The following is a 16,176-nucleotide window of genomic DNA, read 5'->3' as shown; positions in this document are numbered from 1 at the left end:
TTTCAAAATGCATTTATGTATTTTGGGGTGGTAAGGTATACACGATACTCTACAGTATGTTTTACTATGCATAGATTAGTAAATATGTCCATAGTTAGCGTGGAGTGGGTGTGATGTATTCCTATAGGTTCTGTATCGATCCCCCTATTCCTGACTCTATTCTGGTTAGCAAACTAACAAGTTAACTAGCAGCCATCTCATGAGGCAGAAAACCCCCATGATGCAGGAACCGTTATCTGATAAAGCCACACTACGGCACAGGAACGTGTTATCTGATTAGGTCATAACGCTTGCCATCTAATTAGACAAGCGATATTCCTCCAGCCCCTGATAAGGCATACGGAGTTCTCATAACAAATCAAACCTATGACAACCTGGGAAAAACCCTGCGGCCATTGTTTTGATTTCACCGAGAACTTCAGCAAAAGAATGTGCTAACGACCTGGTCGTATGACATCCTTATTGACGTATCTATGTCCATCCTTACGTCAATCTCGGCACCTTAAAGGTATAAATATTACCGATATTGCCCTATGCAAACACACGCGGTGGTGACGAGAACGGAGCAGCCAGACTTGCCGAAGCCCAGAGCAGAGCAGACCCCGCTGGCGCAGCCCCGCCTTCCTGACGCGCTGAGAACGAGCAGCTGCCTATTTCTCCTGCCGAGAAATCCAGCTCCGGCGCTTCCGGGTAGCCCTCGCAGGCAGCCTGGAATATCGAGACCAGAGACGAGAGATACCATCCCTCATCCATCCTAGATTCCAGGTACAGAACTGAATAACCCCTCACAGAGAATTCTTTAGTCAGTCACTTGGCAAAACAAACTTAACGTAAACTGTAACTTTCTATTCCCGCCCACGTATTAGGCTTAGGTCAGATACACGGGGTAGGCGTAGCTAGAAACACCAGTTGAGTACGATTAACCAAATGTATATGTGTATGTAATATATTTTATTCATTTTAAACCTTCATATGGCTTAGAAACCGATCAATGTTTTTACAGTATTATTTTATACTTCTGCTTTTAATGTATGCACTTTACTTAACCATAAGTATTGCAATAATATCGATCCATTTCTCTTGTATGAGAAAAGAGACTGATCAATAAATAACATCTTTTATTGAACACGCCCGTCTCTTCCTTTTCTCTACAAACTGATGAGACTAAGAATGCACGTACTGACTGAGTAAAATAAATTGCCTTTTGTTCACACGACTCTCGAGATACACTCTTGATTAGGGGAGAGCAAAGTTGTCATGTTCTATGGTTGTCAGAAACTAAATCCCTTCTTGTCTATCCAGGGAGGTTCAACTCCTCCTTGCCTATTCGAGAAAGTTTCTAGTGAACTCTGAGCTAGCTGGCAAACCCAAAACTTTAAGTCTAATATCGACAGTAGTAGACCTAGTTAACGTCTGGTCTAGGCCTATACTATTGAAGGTATTATTCCAATGCGCAGAGCCTATTGGGATAATAGGAACTACACTACAGTCAAGGCCGGTATCTGGATTGGGGGATTATTAGTAAATAAATCGTCTGTGTCCTCGCCCTCCAAATCATCGTGCTCTCCAATGTTATTGTCCAAGTTAGCTACCAGCGTTGTAACATTGTCAACACCCTCCATTATTTTGTTCAGCTGGCCACCTAACTTTTTAACCTCAGTTTGTAATTTGTCTATTTTGGTAATTAAAGGTTTAACAAAGACTTTCATTTTGCTTTCAATTAGCTCAGCAATTCTGACAAACAACTCATCATCAATTGTTACATTAGACTTAGCTCTTCCCTCTCCGTTTTCCTTCGGATTAGCCTTTGGGGTATTTACCCTCTTCCTTCTTAAACCTGACCTTAAACCTCCCCGTTTTGGCTGAATTTTAGCCTTAGAAGGATCTGACCGAGAAGCTTGATCCAAAATAGATTGATCATCTTCTGAGGGATCAACATGTATGTCCTGGTCCAAATCACTGGGTATATTGTTCACAGAATCCATGATAAGTATCTCTGATCCAGACAGAGTATTTTCATTCAAAGTACCAATATCTTGAATAATAGAGCAATTAGGACGAGCTTCAGAAAGAGTCTGTATGGATACAGCATCATCAGGTGGAGGATGTAAGGTAGGAGTCAAACAACATAGATCAGGTGATTGGCTCAACCCCAAAGATTCTCTCCTCTGTGAGTTAATTTTTTTCACAGTTTGAACCATATAATTTTCCATCGTGTTTGCTACAGGAGCAGTGCCTTTTTTTGGCATCCTGTCAGTACAACCAAGGAACTAAATCCTCAGACTCACTATTAGGTATAATTTATATGTGACAATGTCTTACTTGAATAGTTGACAATCTCTTGAGCATCGAAACAGGGTTTCTGGCCCTGTCCCTGTCGCCGAGGGCCGTAGAGGGCCCGCCCTTTGCCCGGGCTTAGCCCCGGGCATCCCGCTCGCGTCCCGCGAAGCGGGTTCCTGTGGCGCTTATGTGTGCCTCCTGGCGCCCTCGCGGTGTCACAAGGTGCGCCGCCACGTAGGCTGCCGGGAATTGTGGTCCCGGAGCGGCGGCGCGTGTAGTCTGCTGCAAAGTGACTCTTGGCGGTGGCGGCATGCTTCTAGGTGCCTGGCTGCCTTACAATGACTCCTGGCGGTGGCGGCGTCTGGCAGGTAAGTGTGTTATCGTCTCCCCCGCTCCGCCGGTTCCTGTGGCGCTTATGTGCGCCTCCTGGCGCCCTCGCGGTGTCACAAGGCGCGCCGCCGCGTAGGCTGCCGGGAATTGTGGTCCCGGAGCGGCGGCGCGTGTAGTCTGCTGCAAAGTGACTCCTGGCGGTGGCGGTGTGCCTCCAGGTGCCTGGCTGCCTCACAATGACTCCTGGCGGTGGCGGCGTCTGGCAGGTAAGTGTGTTTTCGTCTCCCCCTCAATAACAGGAGGAATTATCAGATAAGTCCATTCAGGAGACCTATATTTCTGATTAGGCTTCACAACTCTCTTAGTTTTTCTAGACACTACTTCTATTTTCCTCCCTTTTTCGGCTTTCTTTTCAGGCTCTTTTTGACTAGTAATTTCATCCACCTGCTCCTTAGAATTTTTAATTAGCCTGACTCTCAATTTTCCACTTCCGCTTGGCCACAAATCACCCTTTCTCAAGATCTTTCTCTTAGGTTCTGAAATATTTGTTTCTGACTTCCAAGATCTTTTCTTTACTTTTCCATCTTCATCATTCACGTCACTTTCTCCAGAGTCACTGTCAGAAATTTCGATTCTTGACACAGGACTTTTTCTACTCGGCAGTTTCACTCCGTTAGGAACTATACTCTGTCTTCCATCACTGGTACTTGGCAATTCGTTCTCCTCCTCCTCTTCAATTACCTTTAACTTCCCAGTTTCTGGTTTCTTGTTCCTTCTTCCAGAGCCTATCCTCTGCTTTTCGATATTCTCCTGGTCAGAAATTTCAATTGATTCAGCTTCTCTGTCTTCAAAATTTTCAATAGTCTCTACTCCATTCACTTTCTTGGCAGACTCTTCTGCTGAAATTCTTTTAATCAGATCTTCATCACTTTCAGAGTCTATTTCAATTATTTCCAAATCTTCTCTGTTCAAGTCTTTATTCACTTGCAGATTTTCCAGATGTCGACCTCTCTGTCGATCTTCAGAATCTGGATTTCTTTCACCTTCTATTTCGGAATCAGAATCATCTGTAGAATCACTCTCTTCATCAGAGTTTTCAGGAGTAGGAATTGGAATAGTGTGGCTTGGATGTATCCACCTCTTCAATCCTTTACATTTTACTGCATTTGTAGTGACTAGAATTATCTGCCTAGGTTTTTGCCACCTAGGGACCAAACAATTTCTTCTTCGATGAACTTTTGTCCTGACCCAATCTCCAGGTTTCAAATCATGAGTCTGTACTTTTTCATCTGATTGTGCTTCAGTTCCCACCTGATTAGACACAGAAGTCACTACGTCAGACAGTCTCTTGCAATATTCTAAAATAGCACTGTCATTAATGCTCAACAATTTGCCAACTGGAACAAAAGCTTGTCTCATGACCCTGCCCATTAAAATTTCATGAGGACTCAGACCTATCTTCTTATCAGGTGTACTCCTTAATGACATTAGAACCAGTGGAAGAGCATCTGTCCACTTTACACCTGTATCTAGACACATTTTTCCAATCCTGTTCTTGATTGTTCCATTAATTTGCTCAACAACTCCAGATGCCTCTGGTCTGTATGCACAGTGTATTTTCTGCTCAATATTTAATGCTTCACAAATTAATTTCAAAAGTTTGTTATCGAAATGGCTTCCTCCATCACTCTCAATAGTGACAGGAAAACCGTACCTTGGAATTATTTCTCTAAGCAACAGTTTTGCAACTGTAACTGAATCACAATGTCGAGTAGGAAAAGCTTCTACCCATCTTGAAAATAAACAAACAATCACAAGAACAGATTTCAAACAATTGTGTAGGGGCATCTCAATGAAATCCATTTGCAATCTGGTGAAAGGACCACCCTCTCGACCTATAATTCCTGTACCTACAATTGACTTTCTGTTTGGGTTCATTTGCTGGCAAGTTAAACACCTCTGACAAAAAGACTCAGCAATAGTCCTGAATTTGGTATTAAACCAAGTTTCTTTAAAAAGTCTGATCATGGAATCTCTTCCAATATGACCAGGACCATGATATAATCTGGCCATGTCAGCAATTAAACAATTTGGTAAAACTACTCTGCCATCTTTGTAAGTCCATACTCCATCCTCATCACGTGGTCTACACTCTGCCTTTAACCACGAATCCTTTTCCTCATCATCAGCTTCATTTTGCAAATCCCTAATTTCCTGCCATGTTTCCACTACTGATGTTAGCATCAATGAATTTGAATCACATTCTTTGCTTTTTCCCCGATTGTAAGCACGACAATTTTTTGCACAGTATTTTGCTGTTTCATCTGCATAAGCATTACCTTTGGAGATAAAATCCACACCTTTTGTATGTGCTGCACATTTAACCACAGCAATTTCTTTAGGTAATTGTATAGCGTCAATCAATCTCTTGATAAACACTGCATTTTTAATTGGTGACCCTGCTGAAGTTAAATAGCCTCTCTGAGACCAGAGCTGTCCATAATCATGCACAACTCCGTACCCATACTGGCTGTCAGTTATTATGGTAACTCTCAAATCCTTTGATATTTCGCAAGCATGAATTAAAGCAATTAATTCAGCCACCTGTGCTGAACGAATTCCTTCAAGACTTGATGCTTCTTCAACATCTGCAACTGTACAAACTGAATAAGCTGCTTTTAAAACACCTCCTTCTGACCTCAAACAAGAAGCATCCACAAAGTAAACAAAATCTGATTCAGGCAAAGGAACATCTTTAATGTCCTGCCTAGGCTTGGTGCAATATTCCATAACATCCAAGCACTCATGTTCCACATCGTTTTCATCAATAATTTCAGAATCAGGTAACAATGTGGAAGGAATCAAATTCACACATCTTGCAATAGAGACATTATCTGCTCCCAGAATTATTTTCTCATATTTAGTCAATCTACTGCTAGTTAAATGCTGAGTTTTACCTCTTGTCAGTAATATTTCAACTGAATGAGGCACAAAAACTTTTACAGGAAATCCCATTATGATTCCTTCACTCTGCTCAAGACTGACACTCGTTGCAGCAACTGCTTTTAAACAGCCTGGTAAGGCTTTAGCAACTGTATCAAGAACTGCAGAGAAATATGCAATGGGCTTTTTAAGATTCCCATGTCTTTGAATTAACACAGACAAAGCACATCCCTCTCTTTCACTGCAATACAGTTCAAAATCTTTCTCATAATTCGGCATGCCTAGAGCTGGAGCTTCACACAAGCTTCTTTTTAGATTTTCAAAGGACTCAAACTCAGTTTCGTTTAAAACAATTGGGCCTTTTACATCTGATTTTGTCAATCTCTGTAGTGGTTTTGCAATTACCGAAAATCCACTTATCCATTGTCGACAGTAACCAACCATTCCCAGAAACATTCTGACCTGTCTTTGAGTTCTTGGAGGTTGCATTGCTTGAATCATTTTAATTCTCTCAACTGTCACTTGCCTCTTTCCCTTTGCAATTCTGTGACCTAGATATTTTACTTCTTGTTTACAAAACTGCAATTTAGCTGGAGACACCTTATGTCCCTCATCTGCTAAGTGATTTAACAGTATAATCGTGTCTGTCACACAATTTTCTCTTGTTTTAGCAGCAATCAACAAATCGTCAATATACTGCACCAACGTCGACCTGCCAGGTAAATCTAGATCTTCCAAAGATCTTTTTTACAGCTCATTAAAGATAGAAGGACTCTCTGTATACCCTTGAGGAATTCTACACCATGCGAGGGTCCTACTCTGGAATCTGAAAGCGAAAATTTCTTGACTCTCAGGATGTAATGGTACAGTAAAGAACGCATTGCAAAGATCAATAACAGTATACCATTCTGCATCATGTGGAATCTGGTATAAAATAACTGCAGGATTTGGAACCACAGGACAACATGGTACGACAATCTGATTAATCTTCCTCAAATCCTGAACAATCCTATATGTTCCATTCGATTTTTTAATTCCCATAATAGGTGAATTACAAGGACTGCTCTCAATTTCTTTTAAAACACCTTGCTTAATAAATTTTTCGATCACAGGAATAACTCCCTCAATTGTCTCCGCTTTCATTTTGTACTGAGGAATATTTGGAAATTCTATTCCCTGCTTTAAAGTAATTTTGACTGGATCGACATGTTTCATCAGACCCATCTCATTTCCAGTCAAATCCCAAATTTCAGCTTTTACTGTTTCTTTGAGCTCTCCTGGTATATTATCCTTTTCAAATGTAGGAAACAGTTTTGTTTCTTCTGTTTCTACCAACATCATAGTCATTCGATACAAACCATCTTCCTCCATTGTTTGTAGTTCAACTCCCTCAGGAGAACAATATATTCTGCAATTCATCTTGCACAATATATCCCTCCCCAACAAATTCACTGGACTACTGTTACAAACCACAAATCTGTGTTTGTCTTTAAAATTTCCAATTTCAACTGGTACTGGATCAGTTAGATCCGTTCTGATCTGTTGATTACTTACTCCAACTACTTGGATGGTTTCCCCAGAGAGAGGTAGGTTTTCAATTTCCACTGATCTAACAGTAGAACGGGTAGCACCAGTGTCCACTAAGAAAGTGATGTCTACATCATTAACTTTCCCATTTACAAATGGACCAGACTGGTCAACCTCAAGAGTGGCTCCAATAACACACTCTTCCCCCTCTCTCGGGCACCGTCAGAAATAATCATCAGAATCACTTTCTTGTTGCTCAGTTAACAAAAACTGTCCTGAAGCATTTTGCACAATTTGCCTTTGGGTTCTTATTACCTGATCATCTCCTTGAAATCCCACACTCGGATTATATTTTTGACTTCCCCCACAATTGGGAAAAGGAGGTTGCGGTATTTGATTTTGCTGGTGATTCAATTGATTTTGCAGCTGTCGCTGAAGACTCAAATCATTTAAATTCTGTTGTAACTGTAGCTGTAGCTGCAGATCAACATCACTCTGCATCTGTGGATTTAACAATGGACTTTTAAAATTTCTAGGTGGTTTCTTACACTCCTCTCTCCAATGTCCAATTTCTCCACAATTGATACAAGGTAATTTCTGTTTTAATTCTTCAACTTTAGGATTAAATTTTCTGTTAATATTAAATTTAAATTTTCCTTGACCCTGATTTGAATTTTGAGTTTGAATAAAATTAGTATTTTTATTTCCAAGACAAGCAATCTGTTGCTCAGCCACTTTTACTTGAGCCCACATCGCTTTCTCCTTGAGCTTTTTCTGCTTCACTTCTAACTCATCACTGCAGTATTTTGCTTTTCCTAAAATGTCATCAACTGAAAGTGATTGCCAACCGACAATATTATTCCTGATCATTTCTCCAACCTCTGGTCTGAGACCATAAACAAATCTATAGATGAAATGACTCATATCCTTTTCATCCAGCTTCTCATAGCCACTATATTGTTTAAAAACTAACAATAACCTCTCATAAAAAGAGTGAACTGATTCTTTCGGTTCTTGATTAGTTCTATCTATTTTAACCCAATCAACTTCCTTTGGAGGAATTTTTTGTTTTAACCAGTAAATGACTTTTTCGTAAAAATCCATCACTATTGGAGCTGGAGCACCTGTTTCTTTAATTCGCTCAGGTTCCTCTTTTGGCCAACTTATAGAAACTTTACATTCTGTCCAAAGATCTGATGGGACAACAATGTCAAAAAATCCATCCAGATCGATCCACAGAACCTTTGAAACTTTTATAAACCTGTCTACCTGACGGTACCACTCAACAGGCTTTTCTCTTAATCTAGGAAAGTCATTTGTAAACAATAGAATTACTTGTCTTGACCAAGGGACATGAACATACCCTCCACCTGCAATCTCTCTCATTGGAAACTGTTTTGACAATTTTTCCAATTTTTCATCTTCCTTCTTTCTAGTCCATTTCACTCTCCACTTACTCAACTCACCTAATTTTTTGATGTAAACAATTAATTCTTTTATATGCATTATTCTTCCCATTGAATTCAAATTTTCAATATCCTTTTCTGTAAAATCTAATCTATAATGTTTTCCAAACTTCTTTTGCCTGTTCAAATCAATATCAAATTCAGCTGCCAGTTCTTCTAATTGATCATATTTATTTTTTGTTTTCCACTGAATACTCTTACAGATGAACAGGAGTTCATCATCACGATAAAATTTTAAACTGTCAGGACCAATTGTACCAATAATTAACTCTTCCAAATTAGCTTTTAATTTTGCTACATCAAGTTTAGAATTCGATCTTCTAATGTCAGAAGTTTCAGCATCAGATTCTGCACCCATCGGTGATTTGGAAAAAGAACCCTCATTAAAAGTCAGATCAGGCATTCTTGTTTTTCCCGAATTAATTTCAGATATATCTGAGTAAAAATTTTCAGCAACTTTTTGAATTTCTGCATTTAAAGGAATTGTTAAACCTGGCTTATTAATTTCCCTTTGTTCAAAAACAGGCTGAACAGGACCAATCGTTACTGGAACTGTCACAGCTTCCATGCCTTTTGTCATTTGCCGAATTAATTCTTCTTTTGATCGGAAATATTCAGAAGAATTTTCAACTCCTTCATTTTTAACTTCTCTCATATAGTTTTTTGGAGCTTCCCTTTCCCTTGGAATTAGCGAAAAATGTTTACCTCCAATACAGACATCAGCATTTGTCCCAGTTTCTAATTTTTCTGGAGTTTCAAAAGTTTCAGAATTATTTGGGTATAATTTAGAAGATTCATTAATCGGAGGTGCACTCGGTGTAGTTTCTGTAGAAACCATTGGAGTAGACCATGATTGAGGAGGTCTCAAAGGTTCATTTCTTTTATTAGAAGTGAAAATTTCTTCTAAAACTGCATCTTCAGTCTCACTTTCTAATGGGGCATTATTTTTCTTTTCTGTTCTTTTTTCACTAGGAGATCCTAAAACCATTTCTCTAATTAAATAAAGTCCTTCGCTCATGCTTCCTTGTCTCCACATTCGCATTCTGTCTTCATGTGTTTCCCTTCAATAGCTTGGTATTTTAGGAGGTCTTTTAATACCACTCGCTTCTCTCTGTAGTTGAAACAGTTCATCCTCCCATTCAACTAAAGCTTCAAATTGAGTAGGTCTTGGCTTAGGTATAAGAGCATTCATCTTTTCTCTTAAATTTCTTAAAACTTTCACATTAAAAGAACCATCGTCCGGCCAAGTCAAAACACCATCATCTTTTGTGTAGTGTTTCCAAATATCAAACCACAAAACAGTATGATAACCATATTCACCTTCCATATACGCTGCAGGTGTTTTATATTTATGAAGTAATTTACCACCTCGCGTTTCAATTTTCTTGTCCGGTGAAATAAAATTTTTAAGTTTCTGAAGCAACGTAGGCTTTTTCTCCACATGTTTAAAATGATAACTCATTTTTAAAAGTCAAATTCAATTAATAAAATTGTTCGTAAAATTTTTCCGGGATGTTCCGCAAAGTCAGCCAATCCGTGTGCGAAACACACCAACAAGCCAATCAGAGTTGAGCTACGTCACTAATTTGCTCAACCAATAAAATTGAAGTTTTTCTGAAGAGCCAATCAGCTTACAGCTCATCAGAGATTCAAGAACCAATCAGGACACAGCTTGTGACGTATGTCGCCCAATCACAGCGCGACTCTGTGACGTACACAGCAGCTGCGGTTTCTCGCGTCTCACTCCCAGCTCTCACCCCTCCTTCACAAAATCTTTTCACAGCGCCATTTTGAAAACGCCTTTTTAGTGAAAATTAATTCAACAACCACAAGAAAGACTCATCTGTCTGTTTCTCTAATAAGTGACAGAATTTCAATCACACAAGAAATTCTTTGCGTGGAATAGACGACGCTATTCTCACAGAATATACATTTGCTAGTAAAGTAATCTTTTTACTCTACCCTTCAAGCAAGTAATTAATGAACTCGTTTTCCTTCAGAATGCACAACTAAGTGACAATTCGAAAGTTCGACTTGAATGCAATTACAAAACAATCACGCACTTTCAAACGGAAAGACCCTAAAATCAAACACACATGAAATCCGTACAGGACTCTCACCTGTTTATAGATATCATGCACCGTTAATAAAATAAGCAACGTTATCCGTACAGGACTTTCACCTGTTTATAGATATAAAACATGTATCCCTACAGGACTCTCACCTGTTTATAGATAATCATGTACCGACGTTATCCTACCCTTCATTCAAGCTCGAATATATACTGTTACTTTATTCACAGTGAATTTTATAACAGGCTAATTGTCCCTATACTCATGCTGTTCAAATTTCTTAGATAATCCTCACTATACAACATTCACACCTAGCCCTAACATGTGTTGCACGGCCACAACACTAGTGATACACGGCGATACTACTACACTGAAACAGATCAAATGTACTGTGTGACTACCTTCTCATCACACTATCTGTACCGGTACAACTCACATATAGCACGAAAAACAAACTCAACATGTGTTAAACATCGATCCTATATCCATACCAGAACGCATTGATTACCATAGCAACCATCAAAATCTGCTACCAGAAGAATTGATCCAGCGGCCTATAGAAAATATGTCATAAAATACACTACCTAACTTCACCACACACTCTAAAAATCACCACTTAAAAACATGGACCCATTAACAAAACCTGACATATTTTGACCAACTGAATCATGTGGCCTAATTAAACTTATATACATCTTATATACATTTATATACATCCGCGGCAACTAAATGACATTATTTAAACAAATCCTAACTATTTAATTGGCCACCATTGGCGATGGCATCTAGCTAATGATAACCTACTCTCCCGAAATGACAAGACCAGCTTGTTTTCAAAAGTAAGATTTTATTAGCTATTTATTTGAATTATAAGTATATAGTTTTATTTAAGCATTTTATTAGAATTGTTGTAAGCATATTTGTAAGCATCATATAGAATTCTGATTATTTGCAAAGAATTATAAGTTTAGCATTTTTTCAAAACCTAAGTCCCTTAATAAGCTAAATAAATGGAAATAAAGTAAAGTCTTTTGGGTTTCTTACGTGCTACAAGTAAAGTCCGACAGCACGACACCCTCATCCAAAGGTTAGAAAGCAGCAGCATGACCCATCCACGGGGCATGGATCTTTATACCTTTCTGCGCTAAGCTAATCTATGTAAAAGTAAAACTTTCTGCAAAAGTCGATGTCCCATTGGTTCATGAGTGACAAGTGACATGTCACCCCATTATTTCAAAAGATCAGATCCGTCACTTTCTTAGACTCCATTGTCTCTACTGTACGTGCTCCGAGGCTTCCTTTGCTTGCAACAAATTTGTAATAGTTTTTCACTGGTTTCATTCCACTTCCTCGGATGCCAAGTTATCAAATGTTCCTTCTGCCGGTTCCTGACCTTGGCCACGTCCGACCAGAATAATGTCAGAGCCTCATCGTAGTTCAACAAATGTTACTTCAATGGAAAACTTTAGAAAGGACATCTCGGGCTTCGTGCAGAAATTAAATTCATCATTTTAGTAAACTCGAGTGAACTAGGCCCAAAGCAGTCAATTTAATTTCTCTAATGTATAAACAAACACAAGAAAATAATTAATGAAAGAAATATTATTTATTCTGTTTCCACCCTTTGTTTGCTAATTATTTAACCCACCCATTAGTCTAATGTTACCTAGCAAAAAGCAAACAGATAAAGCAGCATTTTATATCTACCAGTCTTCAAAAGTCCACGAAATCCTTAATGCACCTATAGAGAGTAGAATGACATCACATAGACAAGGAAAGCAAAATAAGCACATGCCACTTTTAAAATTCAGCTGCAGTTAGTTATGACATGACAGAACGACAAAATTAATTTATTATTTTTGCACAAACGAAAGATGCAACAGTAATGCACATTTATAAGCACATATGTTAATGTTCCCGCGTGTAAGAGTTTTAATCTAAGTTGATTTAGTACAAACACATCACAAATCGTTAATAGGATTATTTTATTTTATGGAAGTATGACTTTGCGAGTTGGAATGAAAAGAAATTCTCTATCTCGCTCCATCAGCCTAAAGGCCCATAGGAATGAATAGGGAGTCATTCCTTATTTGCGATTCGCAATTAGCGAATCGCAAATGTGCCGCAATTTCAAGGGTGCCAGGGTGTCCAAAGGACACCCTGTTGCACCCCTGAAATGGTAATGTTCACTGGTGTTGCACACACACATGTCCCAAGGATATGTGTGTGTGTAATATACAACTTGGAAAAATGCACTAAAGTGCATATTTCTAAGTTTTTGCTATTTACCACGTAGTTTGAATTTGTGGTAAATAGCGACCCCAGATTGCGAATTCACAATCTTGGAATGGTTCATGCATTGCATTTAAGGAATCGCATCGCAAATTGCGATTCCTTAAATGCAATCGCAATTTGAGAACTCGCAATTATTTGCCAATTCTTAAATTGCGAGTGCATAAACCCTTGATGCATCTCAAATGCCATTTTTGCGGGCGCAAACGGCCGAATTTTGCGATTCGCACCGTTTGCGCTCGCAAAAATGCTTGATGCATCTACCTGAATGTTATTCTATAAAGTGATAGAAAAACATTCGATTTCTGTTGATGGGTTTGCTTCTCTTGTAAATTATTTTACATTGCTCATCTGTCTTCCGGTGACTGGGCCGTGCTATGAAAACACTTAAAAATAAACAGCGTGCCTGCAGAAAAAAACGTAATTGCCACTTTACTGTATCTTTTCGTGCTCCGCCCCCTCTTATTGACAGAGTCACAATGCAGAAATAATACTGTCATGGCACATTTTTAGTTTCAATACACGAAGGTACATTTTATCTTTTCCTGCCTTAGAGTCTTTCACTTTGATTTGCTGAATTTGTGTACACTGTCTTCGGAACAGAAAGCTGTGAAATTATCTCCTTTTGCTTTTCCTTGACTATCCCACAATGCACCTCAACGGAATGTTGCACAGCGTTTTGTTCGCCGCACTTGTTAACATGCGCGGATGAGTGGTAAAGCCTGTGTTCCAGGATATAGTGTATTGATTCTTTCTACCAGCAATGGGGTTTTCTAGTTAGCTAGAAAATGTCAAAGTGTGCCTGTGCATACAGAGCGCTGTGATAGGGATTAGCAGGAGACCAAGGCCTCGAAATCAATGGGAAATTGGTGATCCAGACATTTGTTAGGAGAATTAGGAAGCAGAGTTTCACAATGTAACTGGAAAGGGCAGTGTAGCAGAACTGTGGCCTTGGATGGAAAAGCATGGAAGCTGAGTGCTGATGGTGCAGGCACAGGGGCATTGTTACTGAGCAGACACAAAGCTGCGTGAAAGCTAGGCGTATGGAACTGCAGGCAAATATTTAGCACTGCATAGAACCGCTGCTTAATTTCAACCAGTGGTTGCAGGTAGGGTCGAGCAGCACTCATTCTTTGGGACTGGCACTTACGTTTTCTCATCTGATTTTGACCCACAGAAGGATAGAGAACAACACTAGGAAACAGAAGATGGAAAAGCAGTGTCAAAGGGAGAAATCAGGGATGAAAAAGATCCTGAAAGAACAAAATAAAGGAGCAGTTTGGTGGTGGAAGAAAGAGGCATGAGGTGCCTCCTTCTTGTCAGGGTCAGCTGCAGGTTTCTGAGAAAAACTTTGGACAGTGGCACTTGTTATATTATAAATTAATAACTACGTAGAATTGACTTCACATTATGCAGCGGTAGTGAAATTCCCTGTGAAATGCGAATAACTCCATATTTTGCAATGCTAGCAAATAATATACAAATGCTAAATAACGTGCTTTGGAATCTCATGTAAAAATGCAAAAATGATTGCATATGGAGATAGCCTGGAAGTCGGATATGTTGGGCGACTTGGAATTTGGGGAATGAAAGAGATTTGAGGTTGATTATTTTAGGGAATTCTATGACGTTATTTCGAGCACCTTTGTCTTCTTGAGTGTTCCTGAGATGCGTTTTGCTCCACATCTCACTTTATCCTGACTGCAGGTTTGGCGAGTTAACACTCACCTCGGACATTTTCAATGATAAAAAAGGCATACATTTGAAACCTTCCAAGGTAAGCACAACTTTCTGTCGTTCTACGGCGATTATATATTGTGCTGTTAAATTTGGTAACAGCAGCATGCTTAAGGTGATGCACACAAAAAACAAGTAAAACATTGGATGAGGTAACCCTGCCTTACATAGTCAGGATATATTGAATGGCTTCCCCAAAAAACTGGACAATCGGTCTATAAGGAGATGAAACTACAAGAAGAGTATTTATCAGATATAAGTATCCTTCACCAGAAGTGAGACCAAAAGAGCCAAAAAACGGCCAAAAAGCTTGTCAATCAACTAAGACTCCCTGCATTACTACGCATAATGTGAATGGTAAAAAAGAAATGTGTAAAACCTTTCTCTATATTTGTAAAGGAAAAATGTGTAGGCTGTAAACATCCAGCACCCAACCTCATGATCCTTACTTAGGGCCTTATTTATGAGGCCATGCGTCAGTTTTGCTCTGCTGTTGCGTCACTTTTTGCACTGATTTTATCATTCCACAAATGGACTAGCTACTGATAGAGTGCACAGGTCACCGACTCAATTTACCGTACTCACCTGGGCCCATAAAACAACACAACTTATCGTGAGTTTTAATCAGGTAACCTGTGCACTTGACTTACCAATCCTCGTCATCGGTACCTAAAGTCCTAAGGGATAAAAGGAGTTAGAATAATAGGTAGAATAATAACATTTGCACTCATATATTAACCACAAACTCAGGAAAGGTTTAAGCTCTTTATCAAAATTCCTTAAATGTCTTAATCCAAATATTAAACATCAAATATTTTTCTATTGGAGGAGGAGCTTCGCGCGCACCCAAGATGGTCGCGTGAGCACAGGGCTCCAGGACCCTCGCCACCTCCATCGACTATCCTGTACTTTATCCTGGTTCAGACGACGGGTGTTTATTGGCACAGTTCTACTGCTCATTTATTTGCTTCAACGATGAGTCCTCCGGCATTGTCGTCGAGGTTTTAGCTGCTGCCCCCGGCGATCCCTTAGCTTGAGTGTACCGGTCCATAATGTTCGTTTGCAGAGCACTCCCTCGAACGCCTGGTTTAGGCCCGCGCATTACTACGCATAATGTGAATGGTAAAAAAGAAATGTGTAAAACCTTTCTCTATATTTGTAAAGGAAAAATGTGTAGGCTGTTAACATTCAGCACCCAACCTCATGATCCTTACTTAGGGCCTTATTTATGAGGCCATGCGTCAGTTTTGCTCTGCTGTTGCGTCACTTTTTGCACTGATTTTATCATTCCACAAATTGTAGATGATGCCCTAGGCATCCTTCACAATGGCGACTCTTGCCTCCTCATCCTCCTAAGGCTGCCTGTGGCACTTGACATGGTCAGCCATCATGTAACTTACATATGGATGCTCTCAGAGATCTCCTTAAAAACTCCAACCTCTCCTACCACTTCCATGCTGACGAAAGTCAGCTTTACATAAAAATCTCTTCCCTGGAAAACATTAAAAACCTGGGTCAGATTTCCAAAA

The sequence above is a fragment of the Lissotriton helveticus genome, chromosome 11, assembly GCF_964261635.1.
Source record: "Lissotriton helveticus chromosome 11, aLisHel1.1, whole genome shotgun sequence".
In the NCBI taxonomy this organism is placed as follows: Eukaryota; Metazoa; Chordata; class Amphibia; order Caudata; family Salamandridae; genus Lissotriton; species Lissotriton helveticus.
Note: the sequence above shows the minus strand (reverse complement) of the source record.